Below are 20,199 nucleotides of genomic sequence, written 5' to 3' on the forward strand. Positions count from 1 at the left end.
GAAATCACCGGGACACAGGGGATGCAGAGCCAAGGCAGCAATTGCAACTGCATGCTGAGCTTTATTTGCATGTTTCTTTTATAATCTTTTCTAACAAAGCAAGCAATTCTTCAGTAACACTTCGTCCACATAGCCCAAATATCATGCCTCAGCGGGTACACAGAGCTAAATTCAAGTTGTTCCTGTTCTTTTGATAAGTACCCTCCCAAAGTTCTTTGTAGACATTATCTAATCCCCGAATGTACTGTTCCCAGGTCCAGTATGCAGGAAGCTTCTTCCTCTAGGCCAAACCATGCAGAAGCTTGTGTCTTGTGATAAGGGGAAAAGGACCTTTCCTTCTCCTAGTGAGGCATGCCTTCAGCTGACCTAAATCACAGCCACAGCTTCTTGCAAAGTGTCAGGCTGAGGGAGCTAAACTCTGCACACTTAAACCCCAACACCCCCCCATTCAGGGGTTCTGGGGTGAGTCTGGGCATGTTTATTTTTAAACAGTTTTCTGGGTGATCCTGACCATCTGCCATGTTTGGACTCTCACAGGTTCACTTACTACCTTCACCTAAACACCTAATGCAGTAGGTGGCTCTCCCAAAGTCACAGCATTTACAGGCAAGGAAACAGAGGAAATGGCTTTCCAGAGACAGGAAGGAAAAGCACCCTGACTCCGCGCCATTCTGAGGATGGAACCCAGGGTCTTGCATCTGAGATGAATCCCCAGTATATATATACTGGGGATTCATCTCAGATATATATATATATATATATATATATATATATATATATATATATATATATAAAACTATATATATATATATATATATATAACAATTTTATATGTATATAAAACAATCTTCAGTTTCTTTTTTTTTTTTGGTTGTTGTTGTCAATGGATCTTTTATTTATTTATATGTGATATGTGGTGCTGAGGCTTGAACCCAGGGCCTCACACATGCCAGGCAAGTGCTCTACAACTGAGCCATGACTCCAGCCCTAAATCCCCAGCTTTTTTAAAAAAACTTTTGAAACAGGGTCTTGCTAAGTTGCTGAGGCTGGCCTTAAAAGTGTGATCCTCTTGCCTCAGCCTCCCGAGTCTCTAGGATTAGAGGCATGCACACCACACCTGGCAGGAATAGAGGAATTGCTTTGCTGTAGCTGTGGCTTCTTGCAAAAGTGGCTGGGGCAGAGCTACCTGCAGCCAAGGTTGAAGGGAGGGCCCTTGCCTGCACTGGTACCTGCTGCAGGGTTACAAGGTAGGGAGGGGCAGGATGAGAAGGCACTGACAGGAGTTATTTTCATGCTTTTGGTGAGAATAGGGTCTTTCTTTTTTTTAATATTTTATTTTTTTTAGTTATTGGCGGACACAACATCTTTGTTTGTATGTGGTGCTGAGGATCAAACCCGGGCCGCACGCATGCCAAGCGAGCGCGCTACCGCTGAGCCACATCTCCAGCCCAGAATAGGGTCTTTCTGGGACCCTGCAGCCCAGAAGCCTCTGCTCTGACTGTGCTGCTATTCCCTCTGCCAACAGAAAGCAGGGGAGGGAGGGTGAAGCCCCCTCTGGTGTTTTGATGCATTGCCCTGAGTTCAAATGGTAGAATCTGGCTCTGTGGGATGTATAACTAAATGAATATTTGAAATGGTAATTAATGCAGGAACTTTCATTAACCACTTGTTATAGGCTGGAACTGCAGCATTCACTCTCATGTGGAAAGGGGCACAGTAGGATTTTGACAGGGCCTGTCACATTCTGTGAACCAGAATGTGTCCAAACCAGGGAGACCACCCTGAGAAATGGTACCTGATAGAGACCTGCCTAAGGCTTTAGATGAGCCAGACTCATGGGGGTGCTTGCATGGTAGTCATAGAGCCCATCAGCGTAACACTGGCCTGGCACTCACTATACAGTAAGCACCTTCACCAGTTAATTTTACCCTTCATGATGGGTAAAATTCTGGAGTTTGAGAAACATTTCTGAGCTAGTTAAGGGTCATAGAGTTGGAAAACAATATAGCCAAACCTTCAATCCACCTGGCACCAAAGCCTGCAGAGAGGAGGCTCTATCCAGTGGCTCTATGTGCCTTTCCCTAGGCATCCTGGTTATTCAAGGCAGGACTGCTTGTTGCATGTGGCTTTATATTCCCGGCTGTACTAGCACAGTTCTAGCAAAGCTGACTGAATTGAAACAGAAAAATGAAGTCCCAAGGGACTTGTCTCCATGCACACAAATCTACAGCTTCCATCGTTCACATGCAAAGCTGTATCAAAATAAGAATAAACTGCTCAGAAAATAAAATGGATTAAACAAAAAAAAATTGCATCCTATACAATTTTTTCACTTGGTTTTCTATGGAAAAATTAAAAAAAATATGATCGATACTGTGGGAAACCGTGTGCCAAAAATAAATTTTTATCATATTATCAATGGTTCTTTCAGAAGCTTTCGTTGCCTTTTCAAAACCTGGAAGAAGCAAGGTGGTCGATTCATTTAATTTAGAAGCGTGTACCTTCATCTGAATAATAAAAACCTTTTTAAAAGAAATAATTCAACGGACATAGTTTCACTCGTACGACTGACTTTCGCAGCCCGTATCTGCAGTGAACCAACGAAAGTGGCACCGCTGTAACCAGGGTAACCGGAGGGGAACTCCGGATACTCGCCCGCGTTCTGGGAAGCGCGGCAAGAACGCTCCCAGAGGCTTGGCCCGCCGGCCACGCCGTAGACTGCGGTGCACGCCGGGCCTTGGCAACATGGCGTCCTCCTTGATGTGCTGATGAGAGGAGTTTCACTGTAGCTCCAAGCCAGAGGGCAAAACTCCTCTAGCGCAGCAAGCCCAGGTTGCCCGTTCTCTCCGCAGGTCGGTGTCGCCCGCTTCTAGGGACTCGTCCTCCGGCAGGAGAAAGCCACGGGGCCGAAGGCCAGCGCCAGTCAGGCCGCGGGGACCCGGGGCTGAGGAGCCGGCCGCAGGCGAGCACGATGGGCTGGTCCTGGCTCCTGCTGCAGCAGCTCCGGCGAGTGCGGGACCCGCAGGGCTGAGACTGCTCGCGCGAGACCCGAGGCGCGCCGAACCTGTTCCCCTCGGCCGGAGGCCTCGGTCCGGTTGGCGCAGTCGGCGAACCCGCACCAAGGGCGGGCGGCCTGCCCGTCCCTGTCCTTGGGTCTGCCGAGGCGTTGGAGGCCGAGAGCGGGGTCGTCGCGAGGCCTGGAGGCCCTCGGCCCTTGACAGCTGGGCTCGCAGCCCCTCCGGGAGCTGAGAGCCTCGGACAGCCGGCGCCGCCTGGGACCCCGGTGTGCGTGTGTCTGTGCGGAGCTCCTTGGGCTGCCCCACTTGCCACCGGCTCTTCCCTCCCCACTTCGACTTCCCGCGCAGAGTTAAGAGAAAGGGTCCCGGACTTTTTGCTGAATAAGGATCTCCGCAAACTCTCCATCCATTTCTTTTCCGACCCCTCCTGTTTCTGTATCTTATTTCAGTGATCCTGGTACACACTAGTTTTTAAGGCTGGAGGTTCTCCAGCGCTTGCTGCCAAGGACTCCCCCACCCCCTCCCCCCCTGATGGAGTCCGAGATGCTGCAGTCGCCCCTTCTGGGACTCGGGGAGGAAGACGAGGCCGATCTTACAGATTGGAACCTGCCTCTGGCTTTTATGAAAAAGAGGCACTGCGAGAAAATCGAAGGCTCCAAATCCTTAGCTCAGAGTTGGACGATGAAGGATCGGGTAAGTGGATTCTCACGGCACCCCTTGCACTTGGTAGTTTTTCCAGGGAAGAAAGTTCAGACTTAGAATGAGTGTCGCTGAGAAAGTGTCAGTATTATTCCCCCAGCCCCCCCCCACTCGTGTTGCAAACCAACCAAAGAGCAAAAACTATTTGATTCCAGTTTTTGGTTGAAAATGGGAAAGGCTATTTTGATTAGCTGTTATTCACTGGATGAAAACGAAATTTTAATTCAGACAATAAAAATTAAGCAAATTAAAAAATACAGCTTTGCAAGTATTACATGTTCTTGGATATACTTATTGCTGTTAATACTTAGAAGAAAGATAACTTGGAAAAAAATTTTCTCACCCATGTAGTGTTAAGTGGGGTGAAGTGCAAAAGTTTGTTACAGTTACGCCAGGAAACTGGGAGACTACTGGAAAAGGTTTAACTGGTAACAAATTAATGCAAACTTCTTTTAAAGTTGCAGTGAGCTTCATCCTAGTCTTCTAAACTTTACTCCCTATATGTGCTTTCTTGTTGCTATAACTTGGACACATTTTCTCCAGTGGAAATTAGGGAGTCTGGGGTGTGGTGGGTTAGCATTTGGGTCTAGGTCTTAGGAGTTCTCATGGTGTTGGATTGTGGACAGTGATTACAAGTAGGTGGTAGGTAGGAAAGAAACAGTCAATTTTGTTGAATCTGCCTTTCACCAACCCTTACCTATTCCCTTGTCTCCAAAGCAAAAGCGTGCTAATATATCTCACCTATGTACACTTATAATATGTCTTTTTATGGTTTGTTTTCTTTTAAGTTGCTTTTATTTGTGTGAACATTTCAGTGGTATAAAAGGAAAAGCTAGTCTGACAGTGTGTGACTTGCTCTAGGCTTATGTATATTTTTATAGAGGATTTTTTTTTTTTTAGTATATGATGTTGAAAATTTTCAGGGGCACTTGACCACTGAGCCACAACCCCACCCTTATTTTATATTTTATTTAGAGACAGGGTTTCACCGAGTTGCTTAGCACCTTGCTTTTGCTGAGGCTGGTTTTGAACTCGCAATCCTCCTGCCTTCGCCTCCCGAGATGCTGGGATTACAGGTGTGGGCCACTGAGCCTGGCTCAGTCACTCACTGTTAACCAGTGCTTCATTTGTTGTTTTGGCTTACTTTTGAAAGGTTAGGAAAATTTGTTTCATCCAAAAGCAGTTTAAAGAGTAAAGTTGTCATTGTGAAAGGCTGTATAAGTCTATCTTATGGACATCTTTAGTACTAATTATATAGTTAAAAACATTTGTGGTTGCTATGCATAGATGGAAAGAAATTTATTTTAAAGCAACTCTTTAATTTTTTCCTGTTCTACTCAAAGAGCCTTCTTATGTCATTCTTTTGAAATGTTGTTCCTTTTGCTACATTAAACCTATGCTCAAAACTTTTTTCAAAACTGATTAATGGATATATTTTCGATCTTTTAGTTTAAACATTAATTTATAAATGGTCAACATCCCCTCAGAAGCTCTTATTAAGAAAAATAAGGATTCTGTGAATCTTAGTAACTACCAAGATTGCTATTCAGAAAAGAGCAGGTGAGAAGGTTTGCTGTTTGTGATCTTTGCAATGAAGCAGAAAATCAACAGCTAACATTTTTAGCTACGTGAGAGTTTGGTGTCTTAAAGAGTTCTTGTAGTCTCTTTCCTCAGGTAGACCATGAGAACTTTTCAGCATGCCCTGCTAGGACAAAGGTTGCAAATCCAAATGATACTAAGAGTTTGAAGGAAGGTAGCATGAATGAATGAAACAAGCCAGATTTAAGAAGAATAATAGCACAGATTCAAAGGTAAATGGCTGCAGATGTCTGATGTGGTATATGATCATTTTTTGGAAGGTGGGAACATTGCAGCTCTGGAGCTTATGTGTCATAGCTAAAGGGGCAGCTGGGCCTTGGTTAGCCTTTTTTTTTTTTAAATAATGTGAAGTTTTCCAGTTTTGAAATCTTAGCTACTAATTCAGATATTATAAAACAAAAGCAGTTGTACACTACAGGCAGAACAAACCCTATTTGTGGGGCAGTTTTTGTCCAGTGGGTTACCCATGTATGACTTCTGCTCTATCATTGCAATGATTAGCAGCTGGTCTAACTCTGGCCGTTGTGAGCAGCCCGCCTCTTGGCCAACCTGTGCTGGGGCTCCTTCAACTTGATGGAGCAGGGCCTTTGTAAAGCAGCACCTGTGGATCTGCTTGTGCTGTATGAGGAGCTGCAGGTACCACTTCCTGGTGACTGTTCACTGCCCTGTGTGCAAGCTCAGTTTCTGCTTCCTGAGACTGATGTGGATTCTATATAGTTTTTATATATGTGTTAGTGCTTAGATACTGTGTCCTGGTTAGTGTCCTTGTTACAGATTCCTAAATTTATAGCTTCACCAAAGTTGACTAATGACCCCAAGAGACTTTCCTGCCCTTCAGCATCTGCCATCCTTCCAGCTATGGCACATGTTCATTCTCAACTAGGATTGCTTGTCTTTGTTTTTAGTCAGTCTGGTTTTCAGATACTTCTATTATCACATTTTAATTGCTAAGTTACTATTAGTTTGATATTGTCATTGTCAAATTAGTTTGTTGTTTGGTTAATTCTGTGTATAGTGAATGATGCATACATGTATTAACAGTGTTTTGGCTTGTAATTTATAAATAACTAGACGTACATAAATTACAGTTCAAAATGAATCATTTATAAACTCGTGGCTAAACAGGTACATAAATATATGTATCTCCCCCATGTGTGTTTTGCTACAGTAATTTATAGTTATTACAGTTTGTTTACCTACTGGAAAGTGGGCATGGGGATAATTGGTTTCAGATGGATCTTGTGCCTGGAAGATGTGGGATGGAATCAGGGAGGCCTGAAAACTGTTGCTCTGAAATAAACCATTGACACACTCTGCATGTGTGTGGGACTGTTGATAAACATGCCCTTTACATGCATGTTGGGCCGTTCACAAATGTGTGTGCATGTGGGCAGGATCACAGGCCCACGTGTTCTGTCTGCATGTGTCTAGGCTCAGGGGCGCTGCTTTGTGGCCATCCTGTGAGCATAAACCTTGCTTGGAGGAGGCAGAGAGGACACATTCAAGAAACAGCAGATGGGCAGTCCCGAGGTAGACCCTCTTCTGAGTGGTATTGCATCTCCCTGCCTCTCTCCTTCACCCTGCACCCTCCCCTCAGCTGTTCTGGGAGGCTCTGTTGTATGCCCCTGGGACTGCTCTTTATGTGGTCATTGTTTGTTGCTGAATCAAGGTCCCTTCTCTGTCTTTTTAATTTTTTTAAATTTTTTTAAAATATTTATTTTTTAGTTGTAGTTGGACACAATATCTTTATTTCATTTATTTATATGTGGTGCTGAGGATTGAACCCAGGGCCTCACACATGCTAGGTGAGCGCTCTACCACTGAGCCACAATCCCAGCCCCCTTCTCTGTCTTAACCTATGTGACCTCTCAGCAGCCTTCCACGCAGTTGACCACTCTGTCCCTCGTACAGTTCTTTACTCACTTGGCCTCAGTGTCTCCCTGAAACTCTGGATTCTTCCTCAGTTTCCTTTATTGTTTGACACCTAATTGGCTAGTTCTGATGAGTGGCAGCCTCATCAGGCCCGTGATTTCAATGCCATCTGCATGCCCATGATGCTCTGACTCCATCACCATCTCGGATCCCCTTCATAACATGCCACACTGCTATTCATTCAGTTATTCAAGCTGTAAATCTAGAGTTTATCATTGATGCTTTCTCCTCATCACCCTCCATTTTCATTTGTAGATCCTATCACCTTTACCCCCAAAACATATTCCTTCATTTTGTGTCCTTGCTGTGTTCCCAGCCTAAGCTCCACCATCTCTTGTCTGGATGACTGCAGGTACATTCTGATTCTTGCACTGCACATAGTGGTCTTCTAAAGGTTTAAATCAGATTCTTCCTGGTGTTTTCCTGGCTTCCTAAGAGTTTGAGGCAGAGAGCACACTCTTCTCCTGGCTCACAAAGTCTTCCGGTCTGGCGGCAGACTTTGTGTCTGGCGCCTACTTGCCTTTTCTGTTTCCGGGATAGTGACACCTGAGATGCTCTTCCCTCTGGATCTTTGCACACCTGACTCCTCCTCCCTGGTTGCCCCATCTGAAGCAGCTACCCAGACACTTATGGCCATTTGTGATCACTAAATTTCCCTGACATCCTCCATGCTCCTTACTCTGTTAGTCTACAGTACAGTGCTTGGTGCATAGTAGGGATGCAGCAAAAATATACTGAAGGGTCCAGACATGGTGGCCACCCTGTAATCCCAGTGACTCAGGAGATAGAGGCAAGGGTTGCAAGTTTGAGACCAGCCTGGCAACTTAATAAGTTCCTGACTCAAAATAAAAAAATAAAAAGGGATGTGGCTCAGTGATAGAGCCCTTGCCCTGATGTGCGAGGCCCTGGGTTCAATTTCCAGTACTACCAAAAAATAAAAAAGTACTGATGGAAAAGTGAACAGTGTACAAACGACTTCCACACAGATTACATCTCTTAAGGCTCAACATTATTATAGTTAGTTACTTAGGGATCCTGATCTCTGTTACTGATGAGGAAACTAAGGCTTTGATTTAAATGGCTTGCCTAAAGTCACTAGGTTATATGGCTGGCACTGAGAAGAAGCAGAACTTGAGAAACAAAGCCTAGTTGGAAAAAAGCAAAATACAAAATGGTCAAAATCTCTCTTTTTTTTTAGTTGTAGATGGACACAATACCTTATTTATTTTTATGTGGTACTGAGGATCTAACCCAGTGCCTCACATATGCGAGGCAAGTGCTCTGCCACTGAGCCACAATCTAACCCCCCAAATGGTTGTAATCTTCAACTAAAAGGCTGAGAGCTTATGGGCTCTCAAACAGGATATATTAGGAGAATAATTTAGGTGGTGATGGTTACCTGGAAGTAAATGGGAGACCAGTGTTAAGCAGACTGGGAATGATGCTGGAGTCCAAGCTTAGCCCAGTGTACTTGCAGAGTGTTCCCTGTGCTCCCAGGGCTCCTGTGTCAGGACTGTCTCATGGTAACAGAAGACATTATTGGTCTTTACACCCTGCCCATTCTGGCACTGATGGTGCAAAAGTGACAGTGAATCAGACTGTGGTGTCTTAGCACGACTCCAGGCAGCAGTGCAAACTGTAGCCGTGGTTCCTGTCTTCTTTGCCATGCACTCACAGTGAAGAAAATTCTAGTTTCATGTGAGAATATCATTAATAAAGCAGTGAAAATAATTAGTTTTACTGAATCTCGACTCTGGAGCCCACAACCTTTCAATTCTTGGTATAATGACCTTTCTGCTACATGTGAGCCCAGTGGCTGTCTGGAGGAGGAGCCGAGGCTGCAGGCCAGCTCCTGCTTCCCTGGATACCAGGTGCCCCAAAGGAGTGCTGACAGGCCTGCTCTGGACATCAATGTTGGCAGTTGACAGGCACATGTTCAGATATGAGCAAGTGAACTGTCACTTTAAGAAAAACAACTGGCAATATTTGTTGCCAATGAGAAAATTTGAGCTTTCAAATGACAATTAGAGTTTTGGAAAACTTGTATCTCTTCCTGTGAGCCCCCCAACTCCCTGATACTTAAAGACTCTTATGATGACAACATGGTGATATTAATACATGTAACTTTTAAAATATCTTTATTTTCTTTGTTTTTATTTTATTTTTTATGTGGTGCTGAGGATCGAACCCAGTGCCTCACATGTGAGAGGCAAGCACTCTGCCACTGAGCCACAACCCCAGCCCATGCATGTGATTTTTTGACTGGTGTATAATGAATTATGTCTACATTTGAAAACATCTGCATGATTCAGCAAACCAGTATTTCAAAATGACCAATCCATGAAAATGCAAAATCATTCATAGGCAAGTAATCCATTCAAAGTTAGACCAGTGGATTTTACTATTCACCGATAGGCTTTCACATTGATAGATGTTGCAACAAAAGTCTAAGAAACTCTCACTCAGTGTTGATAAAAATCAAAGGAGAATGCTCTTAGTTGTTTGGACACTCTGATACTCTTGCCCTTTCTAACCATGTGTCTTTCTTTGTGAGGTCAGATTTTCTTCCTATACTTCAACCAAAATAGCATATCATAACAAAATGAATGTGGAAACAAATGTTAGAATTCAGTTGTATTTTCTTTCTTTCTTTTAAAATTTTTTTTTTTTTAGTTATTGACGGACCTTTATTTAATTTATTTATTTATATGTGGTACTGAGAATTGAACCCAGTGCCTCATACATGCAAGGCAAGTGCTCTACCACTGAGCTACAACCCCAGCCACCCCAGCTGTATTTTCTGAAGTTACATAGTAAAAAGATTTGGAAGAATGTAGCAGTGCCACTTATCTCACTAGCACCAAAAAACCCCCCAAAACAAAAAAACATTGGTGATTGAACCTATAGCCTTGTGTGTGCTAGTCAAGTGTTCTACTGCTGAGCCATGTCCCCAGCCCACACTAGCACTTTCTGAAGATATTTTTTGCATAGAAATATTGTTTGATACATAATGAGTTTATAGAGTTACTTTTAAGTGAATTAATTAATTATTTTTTTTGTTTTAACCTCTAACATGGAAAATGATGATAAATATTAACTCATGAAAAAAAGGTCTTCAGGGGTCTCCAGAAATCTTTTTTTTTTTATGTTGATGGATCTTTATTTTATTCAATTATTTGTATGTGGTGCTGAGAATAGATCCTAGTGCCTTGCACATGCTAGGCAAGCACTCTACCACTGAGCCACAACCTCAGCCCCTCCAGGAATCTTTTTTTTTTTTTTAGAGAGAGAGAGAGAGAGAGAGAGAGAGAGAGAGAGAGAGAGAGAGAGAGAGGAGAGAATTTTAATATTTTATTTCTTAGTTTTCGGCAGACACAACACCTTTGTTTGTATGTTGTGCTGAGGATCGAACCCAGGCCGCATGCATGCCAGACGGGCGTGCTACCGCTTAAGCCACATCCCCAGACCCCCTCCAGGAATCTTTAAGAGTGTAAAGGGGCCGCTGGCAAAAGTTTGAGAGTTGTAAGCATGGTTAAAAGAGTGGGCATCAGATGTAAACCAAGTGGTAGGGTTTGAGGAGATGAGGTGGTTGGCCAAAATGTCAGACAGTGACTGAAACTGACATTAGATTGGAGCCCAGAAGACCTAATAATTTGCACTCTTTCCATTCTCTCTTTGCCTGTGTAACTGTTGGGGGCTTCAGACTTGGAGCTGGGAGTGCTTTTCCGAAGAGTCAGTGTCTTGGAGAGGCATTGCCTGCCATGTAGCCTTACAGTGCAGGCAGGGCCTCCAGACTTCCACTGTGTCCAAATGGGGTATCACTGCTTGCTACCCAGTAGGATCTTTGAGTGGAGGAGAATCGACCCAATCTGGTGAGGAGGCAGACAGAAGTCTTTACTTCACTTGCAGCATGCTGTGCCCAGGAGGACAGAGACAAGCCAGCAGCTAATTATAGTACACTGATGCATGTGTTGGTTATGATGTCTGCAGGGAGAATGACGCTATTACCAGGAGCACCTTGGTTTTATGTTAAGTAGGAAATCATCTGAGTTGTACTTTTGTGAAACATAAGCTTTCATACTGACCAGTAGTAAACTCAGTAACCAATGACTTAATGTGCTTGTGGTTGGGGAGCTGCTTCTAGGTGTAAGCTGGGGAATGCCAAATATGATTTTTGTCCTCAGGGGCTATGGGTAGAGTGGAGGCTTTGGGGAGAGGTGATCCCAAGAGGAGAGGGAGCTGTGGTGTTCAAGGTGAGAGGTCACTGAACCCGAAAAGAGGCAATCACAGTAAGGCCGGAGGACAGGACATGGAGAAGGTAGAATCACTGGAGTCTGGTCAGAATGTGGGGCTTAAAGAGTGCACAGAGCTTGGGAGCGGGACATTGACCATCTGGTGGTCTTGTCACTCTCTTCATTGTACTTGAAATGTGAACTTTTCTTAGTGTGTCTCGGGTGAGTCTCAGGAGTGAAAGAAAACCATCCACCTAGATTATAAAAAAACCCTGCTTTACGAAAATGTGCCATTTTCCATTTTGAGCAATGTGCTGTAGAAGAGTCCTGAAATGGATATGAATGCTTCCTCCTCATTATCGCCATGTAGGATGCTAAAGCTACAGTCTTAACAAGGTGGTGTGTGGATTACGTGTGGGTGGTGACTCCAGGTTGCTGACTCTCCACCTTTACTCCAAACACACCAGAAGGGTACAGGGGTCTCTCTGTTTCAGCGGAGTGAAGTTTGAACCTTTTTCTTTTAATTAAATACATAGAAAAATGCCATTCTTGGTAAATTATTGGATTATGCATTGATGTCATAACAAGTTGTTAAACCTTGAACTTGTCAGGCACTGGAAGGTGTGACTCTGCAGAGAATTTTTGTACCTTTAGAGGCAGAACAGGAAACAGCTGGTGAGAAGACAGTCATTGATAACAGGTTTTAATTTTACCCAGCCATCATACTTTGTTCAGATGATGTTTGTTCTTGACTAGTACCATTTTGTATTTTTAAATTTTGGTGTAATTTTTAAATTTTTTTTAACATTTATTTTTTAGTTATAGGTGTATACAATATATTTTATTTTTATGTGGTGCTGAGGATCGAACCCTGTGCCTCACGAATGCTAGGCACTTTACCTCTGAGCTACAACCTCAGCAAATTTTGGTGTAATTTTAAGTTTATAGAAAATTTATTGGGCCAGACGCCGTGGTACAGCCTGTAGTCCCAGGAAGCTGAGTCAGCAGGATAGTGAGTTCAAAGCCAGCCTCAGCTACTAAGTGAGGCACTAAGCAAGTCAGTGAGACCTTGTCTCTAAATAAAATACAAAATAGGGCTGTGGGTGTGGCTCAGTGGTTGAGTACCCTGAGTTCAATTTCCAGTACCCCCCCAAAAAAACAAGTTTGTTGAATAGCATAATGAACTTCCTTATACTCTTTTTTTTTTAAAGAGAGAGGGAGAGAGGGAGAGAGAGAGAGAGAGGAGAGAGATTTTTTTTTTTGTAATATTTATTTTTCGGTTATCGGCGGACACAACATCTTTGTTTGTATGTGGTGCTGAGGATCGAACCCGGGCCGCACGCATGCCAGGCAAGCACGCTACCACTTGAGCCACATCCCCAGCCCTCCTTATACTCTTAAGGCAGATTCACCAGTTGATTACCTCTTATCTTGCTTGATTTATGAGTCTCCATTTTCATATGTGAAAACATATTTTTTCCCTGAATCATTGAAGAGTTCGTTGGAGACATTGTCTCTTTTTACTCCTAAATATGGATGTCTCCTAGGAACATGTCATTCTCTTATGTAACCCCAGTGCAGTTATAAAAACCAAGACATTTGTCATTTTTTTAAATTAATATATTTTTTTAAGTTGAGATGGACACAATATCTTTATTTATTTTTAGGTGGTGCTAAGGATAGAACCCAGTGCCTCACACTTTCAAGGCAAGCACTCTCCACCACTGAGCTCCAGTTCCAGCCCTGTCATTGATATTTTTTAAAAAATAAAAAAAATTTAATTTGTTATATATGACAGCAGAATGCATTACAATTCATATTACACATATAAAGCACAATTTTTCATGTCTCTGGTTGTATATAAAGTATATTCACAGCATTTGTGTCTTTATACATGTTCTTAGGGTAATTATATCCATCTCCTTTCACCATCTTTTTTTACCCCATGCCCCCTACCATCTCTCCCTCCCCTTTGCCCTATCTAGAGTTCATCTGATCCTCCCAATCCCCGCTCCCCACCACAGTATGAATCAGCATCCTTAAATCAGATAAAACATTTGGCATTTGTTTTTTTTTGGGATTGGCTAACTTAACTTAGCATTATATTCTCTAACTCCATCCATGTTCCTGCAAATGCCATGATTTTATTCTCTTTTAATGCTGAATAATATTTCATTGTTTGTATATAACACATTTTCTTTATCGATTCATCTACTGAAGGGCATCTAGGTTGGTTCCACAATTTAGCTATTGTGAATTGTGCTTCTATAAACATTGATGTGGCTATGTCCCTATAGTATGCTGTTTTTAAGTCCTTTGGGTATAGACTGAGGAGAGGGGATAGCTGGGTCAAATGGTGGTTCCATTCCCAGTTTTCCAAGGATTCTCCATATTGCTTTCCATATTGGCTGCACCAATTTTCAGTCCCACCAGCAATGTATGAGTGTGCCTTTTCCCCCACATCCTCGCCAGCACTTATTGTTGTTTGTACTCTTAATAGCTGCCCTTCTGACTGAAGTGAAATGAAATCTTAGAGTAGTTTTGATTTGCATTTCTCTAATTGTTAGAGATGAACATTTTTTCATATATTTGTTGGTTGATTGTATATCACCTTCTGAGAAGTATCTGTTCAGTTCCTTGACCCATTTATTGATTGGGTTATTTGTTTTTTTGAGTTCTATATATACACTAGAGATTAGTGCTCTATCTGATGTGCATGTGGTAAAAATTTGCTCCCAAAATGTAAGCTCTGTATTTACCTCACTGATTGTTTCTTTTGCTGAGAAGAAGCTTTTCAGTTTGAATCCATCCCATTTATTAATTCTTGATTTTAATTCTTGTACTATAGGAGTCTTATTAAGGAAGTTGGGGCCTAATCCAATATGATGGAGATTTAGGCCTATTTTTTCTTGTATTAGATGCAGGGTCTCTGGTTTAATTCCTAGGTCCTTGATTCACTTTGAGTTGAGTTTTGTGCATGGTGAGAGATAGGGGTTTAATTTCATTTTGTTGCATATGGATTTCCAGTTTTCCCAGCACCATTTGTTGAAGAGGCTATCTTTTCTCCAGTGTATGTTTTTGGTGCCTTTGTCTAATCAATATGCATTAATGTCATAACAAGTTGTTAAACCTTGAACTTGTCAGGCACTGGAAGGTGTGACTCTGCAGAGAATTTTTGTACCTTTAGAGGCAGAACAGGAAACAGCTGGTGAGGAGACAGTCATTGATAACAGGTTTTAATTTTACCCAGCCATCATACTGTGTCCTCTATTCTGTACCATCGGTCTACCAGTCTATTTTGGTGCCAATACCATGATGTTTTTGTTACTATTGCTCTGTGGTATGGTTTAAATATAGCGATGTTACCTGCTTCACTCTTCTTGCTAAGGATTGCTTTAGCTATTCTGGGTCTCTTATTTTTCCAGTTGAATTTCATGACTGCTTTTTCTATTTCTATGAGGAATGTCAATGGGATTTTGACTGGAATTGCATTAAATCTGTATAGTGCTTTTGGTAGAATGGTCATTTTGACAATATTAATTCTGCCTATCTAGAACAAGGTAGTTCTTTCCATCTTCTAAGGTTTTATTTAATTTCTTTCTTTAGTGTTCTGTAATTTTCGCTGTGGAGGCCTTTCACCTCCTTTGTTAAGTTGATTCCCAGGTATTTTATTTTTTATTTTTTTGAGGCCATTGTAAGTGGGGTAGTTTTCCTTGTTTCCCTTTCCTGTCATTGATATTTAATACTATTAGTAACTTGCAGTTCACGTTAAAATGTTGCTGTTTGACCAATAATGTCCTTTTATTACCAATTCTGTCCTCTTCCAGGCTTAGTCTTAGTATATAGAATCTTTTAAATTGAAATGTAACCTGTTTGAATCTACAGTTTCTTAAAAATTTTCTGACTTTGATTTTCCCTACTGTGGCAAGGGGTGCCATTTAGCTTTTTCTTGTGCAGTTCAGTGTCACTGGGTGCATTCAGGATGCTGTGTGTGGTGGGCCAGCTTTCTGTCCTGTAGTGAACACCTGAGATAATCCAGTCCACAGTCAGCTGTCTCCATGCTTTTATGACTGAGGCAAGGCAGCACACCATGGCTGCAGCCGTCAGAGGAGCAAAGCTGCTTCACCAGAACTGCTGGGCAGTGAAAAGAAGGAGCTGGGGCCCAGTGTCCCTGTTGAGGGCACCCCCCAGTTCAGTGTCACTGGGTGCATTTATGATGCTGGGTGTGGTGGGCCAGCTTTCTGTCCTGTAGTGAACACCTGAGATAATCCAGTCCATCCTTTGGATGTAGAGCATTGTATAGTTACTGTCTCTGGAACTTTCCACCTATAATAAATTCCAGCCCCTTATTCTGTCCTCTCCCATCCTCAGACCCACCGAGGTGCCCTGCTTTTCTTTTCCTCTTCCTTTCCAGATGTGATTTCGCTGTGCTGCCCAGGCTGGTCTCCGACTTTCGTGCTTTAGCAAACCTCCTGCCATTGCCTCTCAAGTAGCTCCCAAGTCTAGGTGTGTGCCAGGCACCTGACTTCACTGCTATACTTTCTGTCTTATGAATTTGTAGACTTTGATGCTTCTAAAGGGTTCATTTTGTAGAATGTCCCCAATTCCTCATCTTCAGATTGAGGTTCGCATTTTGGGTAGCAGTGTGTAGTAGTTTTCAGAGCATTGTACCAGAAAACATGTTGCTTGGTCTCAATAGTCTCACCTTTGGTCTTTTGATTCATTACTGTCATTACTGACTTTTCTTGCTTAGTGGGGACCTCCTTTGCCCTTATGTCATGCCAGTGTTGAACACGTACTTACTTCTGCGCAGCTGGAAGTTCCAGGCTCACCTTGTGCATTTTCTGCTCAGTCCTGGAATCTGCCTTTTCCCCAAGGAGGCCAGTTCCTGTTAGTGGAGAGTGGAATCTGGCAGCCGTGATCTGGGCGTTGGGTTTGTGCCTTGTTCCTGGCAGGGCGCATTGTTGGCAGAACCTCAGCAGAAGAGGTCTCATGGAGAGGTCTGCGTTTGTGGATGCTCACTCCATGCTGGGAACCTTGAGCACAGAGATAGCTTTAGTGCAGCCTTTCCCACAAGGCACGCTCTGCTCTTCCCCTTTTGTGCTTGCCTTGTCCTTCCTTGCCAGTGAGAAGCCACTCTAAGGTCCTCATCTACTCACTTGCTCAAGCTGGCGTGCACAGAAGTCTCTGAATCATAACCCATGCCTCTTGGGAAATGAAACCACTAAGGAGTTGATATTTATTTGTATTGATGTTTGAGGTAAATGTATGTACAGTGAAGTGCACACACCTGTACTATTAGAGGGTGAGGATTGGGGTTTGTCAGTGTTTTGTGGGAAGATCACTTTTTTTAAAATATACATATTTTTAGTTGAGGATGAACCTTTATTTAATAATATTTATTTACTTATATACAGCATTGAGAATTAAACCCAGTCCCTCACACATCGTAGGCAAGTGCTCTCCTACCACTGAGCCACCACCCCAGTCCTAAGATCACTGCTTTTGTGAACATCATAGGACCATTACATATAAAGTCTGGGACAGAACCTGGGGCGGTGTGGGACATAAAAGGATATAAGATATGGTTATGGCCTTGAGGAATTTTTATTAGAGAAAAATCATATCCTTATAAAAAGTCAAGTGGAAGCACAATGCAGCAATTATCCATAGGCCGTTTATTGACAAGGTGATGATTAAGGAGTTCTGCTTATTGGACTTCATTGGTATCTGTTGTGCACAGGGCACCTGCCTGAGCCCCCTGCTGGTGTAGTGGGTAGTGCATGGTGGGGGAGATGAAAATCTCTGTACTTAGGAGGAGTAACACAGGAAAAGGTCAGTTAATTTTCAAACAATTGACTTGTGGAATTTAGTTTAACTACTATTTATTGAGAACCTGCTGTGTGCCAAGCACCATGGTAGATACATTGGTGAATACTTACTGATTTGTGCGTGTGTGCTAGGATTTGTGTGGATGAGGCACATGCTATACCACTGAGCTGTACCCCCAACCAACAGCTCCTGCTCTTTAGGCAGTACCAGTTTCCTGGGGAAGATGTGGACACACATCAGGAGGCAGGGTGTTAGTGGCCCTGGCAGCTGAGTGTGAGGGTGGACAGAGGAGCTCTGAGGCAGTACGTGGAAGAGAGTAGAATGAACAGAGGCAGGGGGTGAGAGCCAGAGCCAGGCCTCACCTTCTCTCCCAAGGCCTCCTAGGAGATGCTGCTTCTGGCGCTTCTCTTCTCCCACAGCTCCTGTTACTGTGTGGCTTGACCTGGCTTTGTTTCTTATCATCAGCACTGCTACCACCCCAGCACTCAGTTATGTATTCCATATAACAAATGGATGTTGTTAGAGAACCAGGACTTTCCACTCCCCAAGATCAGGGTCATACTGTGTGGGCAATTTTGAATGTAGTTGGATCATGGGGGATTGATTCCAGGACCACCCCCTGCTGTGTGGGTACCAAACTCTAAGGAAGCTCAGTCTACATAGAATGGTGTAGTATTTGCAAATCACCCACACATATACTCCCGTGTACTTCGAATCACCTCTGTGTTACTTATGATGCTTAATACAATGTAAGGGCTATGTAAATAATTATTCAGCTGCATTGTTTAGGGTATAATGATTGGAGAAATGTCTGTACATGTTCAGTAGAGATGTTTCTTTTGAATATATTCTTTTTTTCTTTTTTTTTGTGGTGCTGGGGATTGAACCCAGGCCCTTGAGCGTGGAAGGCAAGCACTCTACCAACTGAGCTATATCCCCAGCCCTCTTTTGAATATTTTGATCCTGGAAGGTTGAGTCTATGGATGCAGAATTTTAGGATATGAAAAGTTGACTGTATATATTTTTAGTAGTTTCTTCTTTGTTTTTTGGGTACTGTGGATTGAATCAAGGGGTGTTTAACCACTGAGCCCATCCAGCCCTTTTTTATTTTTTATTTTGAGACAGGTTCTTGCTAAGTTGCTAGTCTGGCTTTGAACTTGTGATCCTCCTGCCTCAGCTTCCTGAATTGCCAGGATTATAGGTGTGTACCTCTGTGCCTGGCTTCCTTTTTCTTCTTTTGTGGTGCTAAGGATTAAATCCAGTGCCTTGGGTATATTAGGCAAATACTGCACACTAGGCAAATATTCTACCACTGAACTACATCCCTAGACCTTTTTCTTTTCTTTTTTTTGTGTGGGGTATGGGAGATTGAACTCAGGGGCACTCGACCACCGAGCCACATCCCCAGCCCTATTTTGTATTTTATTTAGTGACAGGGTCTCAGTGAGTTGCTTAGTGACTCTCTTTTGCTAAGGCTGGCTTTGATCCTCCTGCCTCAGCCTCCCCAGCTGCTAGGATTACAGGCGTGCGCCACCTCGCCTGGCTTCCGTTTTCTTTTGAGACAGAGTTTTATTGCTAAGTAGTTGAGTCTGGCCTGGACCTTGCCATCCTCTTGCCTCAGCCTCTGGAGTAGCTGGGATTACATGCATGGCCACTGCACCTGACCTCACCCCCAGCTCTTCTGACTATACCTTTTTGATATCCTTGCCCTCGTAAGAGCTGAGACATTACAATAAGATGTACGCTAGGAAGAGAACTGGATTGTCCCCCACACTAGCTAGCTCTTACCATCTTTCCTGCTTCTGGAGGGTCCTAGTAAGCTTGGTGTAGTTTGAGGTAGTACATCCTTGGTCAGGCATCGTTTAGGCTTTCCATACAACAGTCCCTTTAGCTGCTATAGCAGTCCTATCAGCTACTTTTACACTGAGGACACTGAGGCAAGGAGGTTAAATTATTTGCTAAGGGTCACCTACCTGGTGGAGGGTGGAGCACAGGTTTGGAGCCAGGCAGTCTCCTGGGTCCTGCATTCTTGCCTGTGGAAGAATGCAGGTGCCAGTAAATGCTAGGCCATTGCCGGCACTCCAACTGTTTTGTCGTGCAGCTGGGTATTGACCTCTTCTTGTTTTACTTATTGACTTCTTTGTAAGTGCCTCTGCTGTACCATTTCCTCTGAGGGAATGTGAAGGTATAGACCCAGTTCATAACCCTGAAAGGAATTATAAACTACGCTGCAGATCAGCCTAGTGAATCTGCCACAGGGTTCTGATCCTGAGACGCTTTCGGAGTTGTGTAGGGTTGTTACATCACTCAGCCCTGCAGGGCACAGCAGCAGCTGAACCAGGTTTCAGAAGAGGAATCCCTGCTCACAGGGCTTCCCTGAAGGAGGGAGAACCTGGCTGCACCCCAAGGGAGGAGGGGTTGGCTGGTTGGAGTGTAGAGGGGGCGCCGGGGTGCATGGGATCCTGGGTAAGACGGGAAGCGTTTGTGGGAGACGATGATCATATTCACTTCAATGAGATTTACTAAAACATGTAAACATTTTAAGGAAGGGGCTTATCTTCTGATTTTTCTTGAGATCCTGATATTTGTTAGACTTGGTTTTATGCTTTTTTTAAAGAGAGTCTACCTTAAGGGACCCTAAGTACCTGGGTTTGGCAAGAACACCTCCCGCATGGCAAGTGCTTTATGAATTGCTACAGAGGGAGCACACTGGGAACCAGCCGCCAGGCCGAGGCACAGCCTGCAGCCTCCTGGCTTTTCTGTGCCTTCCCCAGTCACCATCCATCCTGGGAAGCCACCCTCTTGGCCTAGATTGCCAGTCCGGTCCTTTCCCCTGAACCTCGTGACTCACTTGCTGCACTGTGTAAGATGCTCACTCTCAGCTCAGT

General features: G+C 43.5%; 1 long non-coding RNA gene across 1 annotated transcript in view; it reads left to right on the plus strand.

Annotated features, from left to right (window-relative positions):
- The first annotated feature begins 3,035 nt into the window (after positions 1-3,035).
- Positions 3,036-20,199, plus strand: part of LOC144252138 (uncharacterized) — a 56,182-nt gene continuing 39,018 nt past the window's right edge. Inside the window, exon 1 of the long non-coding RNA XR_013342920.1 lies at positions 3,036-3,710. This is a non-coding gene — a long non-coding RNA (uncharacterized LOC144252138). The remainder of the gene's footprint in view (positions 3,711-20,199) is intronic.

This window comes from Urocitellus parryii, unplaced genomic scaffold, assembly GCF_045843805.1.
Source record: "Urocitellus parryii isolate mUroPar1 unplaced genomic scaffold, mUroPar1.hap1 Scaffold_37, whole genome shotgun sequence".
Taxonomy (NCBI): domain Eukaryota; kingdom Metazoa; phylum Chordata; class Mammalia; order Rodentia; family Sciuridae; genus Urocitellus; species Urocitellus parryii.